Source organism: Phoca vitulina, unplaced genomic scaffold (genome assembly GCF_004348235.1).
Source record: "Phoca vitulina isolate PV1807 unplaced genomic scaffold, GSC_HSeal_1.0 scaffold19, whole genome shotgun sequence".
Classification (NCBI taxonomy): domain Eukaryota; kingdom Metazoa; phylum Chordata; class Mammalia; order Carnivora; family Phocidae; genus Phoca; species Phoca vitulina.
In genome coordinates, this window is record NW_022589722.1 from 25705792 (window position 1) to 25709531 (window position 3740).

Consider the following 3740-nt stretch of genomic DNA (forward strand, 5'->3'; position numbering starts at 1 on the left):
GGCCTGGCTGAGCATGGAACTCTTGATCTCAGGGTCATGAGTTCGAGCCCCATGTTGGGTGTAGAGATGACTTAAGTAAACTTTAAAAAAAAGATATAAACAGATTTTGCGTTCTAGGGCAGGAGAGAGAGAATTTGTTTGCAGAGAAGACCTTCCCTTTGTTCTAGATTGTTCTGGAAAGATCACCTCCATGGACCCTCTTGGTCAGGCAGCTGTGAGGTAAGAGTGGCTGCCGCTCTTGGGGAACCCCCGAGTCAGCTTCTTTAGACTAAGACATTAAGGATTCTGTTGAGTTACGTAAACTGGGTCTGTTAGTTAAAGGACTTTTTTTTTTAATCTGGATTTTCCACTCTATGCCAGGAAAATCGTGTGCGTGTGCGCGCGCGCAGTCCCACCACCTGCAAACAGGAGGATGGCTGAGCACGGCAGGCCAGACCTTTCCTGAACCACTGGTCTGGGCTGTCGGTCGGCAGGCGGTGCGACCAGCCTGACCTGGGGATATGCAGTCATATGTTGTGATGGTCTGGCCTGACCAGGCCCCATGATGAGGGTGGGGGTTGCTCCCGAAGAAAATGAGTATCCCCACCATGGAAGATTCGGGAGCAGAAGCTGAAGCAGGATGTCTCCTCCCCCTGGAGTGGGAGGCTGTGGAGGTCTATGCTCCGGGCAGTAGAGACTCAGTCAAGGGCTTCCACGCTTGTGGAGTCCCTGCACTGAGGGAGAAGAAAAGAGATACACCAGGGTGGCCCCAGGGGAGACTCGGGGACTGCAGACTTTGGCGGCAGTGACCTCTAGTTTAAATCGGCCTTCTGTTCCCAAACCTACTGGAAAGGGTCGTCAGGCTGGTGGCCGCTGTGTTTTAAGGAATTCTGGGAGGGTGCAGAGCCCAGGGAAGCCATCCTGGGAGCTGAAGCCTGGAGAGGGACCCAGATGGCAGGAGGTGACCCATTTCTGGGGAGTAGGGCAGTGATCCAGAGGAAGGGAGGTGGCCGAGGTGACAAGCCAGGTCAGAGCAGGGAGAGGAAGCGTTGCTTGGAAGTCGCTGGGCAGTCAAACCTGTGAAAGCTCAGTCTCTAGAACAGCCGCTCAAGGCCATTTCCATTGGAGTGTTAAAGAGCAGAGTGGCCCCAGGGGATGAAGAATTTGAGGACCCCTGGCTGCAGGTAGGAGGCAGGAGAACAGACCCTTTTCATGCTGGGCGACTGGAAATTGCCTCTCCAACCGCCAGCCAAAGCTTACCAGTGTACAGACTCTGACCCAACGAAACCGCGTCTACGACTTTACCCTCAGGTCAAAGGAAGCTGACTGTACAACAGGAATCCGGGAGGCTGGCAGGGAGCAAAAACATTGCACCTGTATTTTCAGAGACCGATGGATGAGATTGAGCACTTCCGAACGCGGGCAGCCACCTGCGGCCGAATCCGCAGTACCCGGGGCTTTGACCATAGAGTCACAGAGCCGTGGGGCTCTTGAAGGCTCATTGCCAGTTCAAGGTTAGGCAGTCTTGCTATTAATTGCATTAATAAGAAGCAGCATATCTACAATTATAGCCCGTTTTTTTGGCACTTCATAATAGACTTTATTTTTTAGAGCAGGTTTAGGTTTACATAAAAATGGAGCAAGAACTAGGGTTCACATATACTTCCTGTCTCCCGGCCCCCAGAGTTTACCCTATTATTAACATCCTGCCTTAATTGTTTACCATTGATGAAGCAATAACGACCCGTTATTGTTGACTAAAGGCCGCCATAATGATGTAGGAAAGATGTTGGGGTTTGGAGCCTATGGACCAGAGAGAATTCTTGAGACGTCTTTGGTGCAAAAAGGTGGTTTTATTCTGCCCACAGGAATAGGACCCGTGGGCAGAAAGAGCTGCACCGGGGTCCTGAGGAGTAGCCGATTATTTGCTTTCAAGTTGGGAGGAGGCTAGGGATAGCCTAAGTCTCCAAGGAATTTGGAAGCAAGGTTTCCAGGACCTTGAGGGAGCTAGCTACTATTAGGGAAAGGTCATTTATTACCGTCTAATAAAACCTTAGTCATGAGACCCTTCAGATGTATATCGGTGGGCCATAGGCTTGCAAAACGATTACCAACATGTATCTTGGGGGGTTTAGAGATAAAGGAAGTTTCCAAAGGAATTTTTATATGTTAAGGTAGGCTTACAGGATCCTGGGGGTCGGGCTAAGATTGCCTTTTGCCCTTAGCAAAGTATTAACGTTGGGGCAGCTGAGTTCCTAGAGGAAGGTCACTCTGCCTGTTTGAAGGGCTTGTCAGTGGGCTGTAGGGAGTCAGGAAATTTAATTTTTCCTTTGCCTTTTTTCCCCACATCAGTTAACATCAGGGTTCGCTCTTTATGTTGCACATTGTATGGGTTTTGACCAAGGCACAATGTGGTACATCCACCATTCCAGTATCATACAGAAAATGTACTCTGCCCTACACATCCCCTCCGCTTCACCTGTTCATCCCTCCCTTTGTCTTCCTGAACCCCTGAAACCACTGATTTGTTTCACTCTCTCTAGTTTTGCCTTTTCCAGAATGTCGTATAGTTGAAATCGTACAGTATGTAGTCTTGTCTCCTGACTTCTGTACTTAGCAGTAATGCATGTACATTTCCTCCATGTCTTTTCGTGGCTTGATAGCTCGTTTCTTTGTATCCATGATAATATCCCATTGTGTGCATGTACCAGAGTTGTCTATCTACTTACCTGTCGGAGGACATCTTGGTTGCTTCAGTTTGGGCAATTATAAATAAAGCTTCCATAAATACCTGTGTGCAGGTTTTTGTGTGGATGTCATTTTCAACTCATTTGGATAAATACTAAGGTGAGCAACTGCTGGGCCATACGGTAAGACTATGTTTAGCTTTGTAATAAGCCACCAAACTTCAGTGTCTGTACTATTTTGCATTCCCAGCAGCAATGAAGGAAAATTCCTGTTGCTCAACATCCTCATGGGTATTTGGTGTTGTCAGTGTTTTGGATTTTAGCTCTTCTAATAAGTGCATAGTAGTATCTCATTGTTGTTCAATTTGCCATTCCATAATGACACAGGATGCAGAGCGTCTTTTCATATGCTTATTTGCCATTTCTGCTCCAGGTTTAACTATAAGCTTAGGTGATGCTTTCTGCAGGAAGGCTACTTTCCCCCATTGTATCAGATAGCCTTGCTGTGTAAGGCGTGATTTCAAAACTCAGTAGGTTAAAACAATGTCCACACATCTGTCAGTATTCTGGGGTTTAGCTGATTGCAGTGTGGTGGGACTGGGGCTGTTCTGCATCTCACTGTGGGCAACCAGCTCTGCTGGGATGGCTCTGCTCCACATGCCTCACACCTTTGGATCACTGTAGCACAAATTAAAAAATATATTTTGATAAATGTTTCCATATAATTGGTTTCCTTTGTAAACATTGGTATATTATTCTATGCATTTTTTAAACAGATTATTTATTTGAGAGAGAGCATGAGTCGGTGGGGGGGGGGGCAGGGGCAGAGGGAGAGGGAGAAGCAGACTCCTTGCTGAGCAGGGAACCCTACCCAGGGCTCCATCCTAGGACCCTGAGGTCATGACCCGAGCCAAAGGCAGACGCTTAACCAACTGAGCCACCCAGGTGCCTCTCTCTGCATTTTTAAATATTATTTTGAGAGGGGGCTTCTCCAGGTGGTCAGAGGCATTCTTAAAACAGAAGGTTAAGAAATTCTGGTCTAAGGTGCACGACACAACCTTGAGTATACTCCTG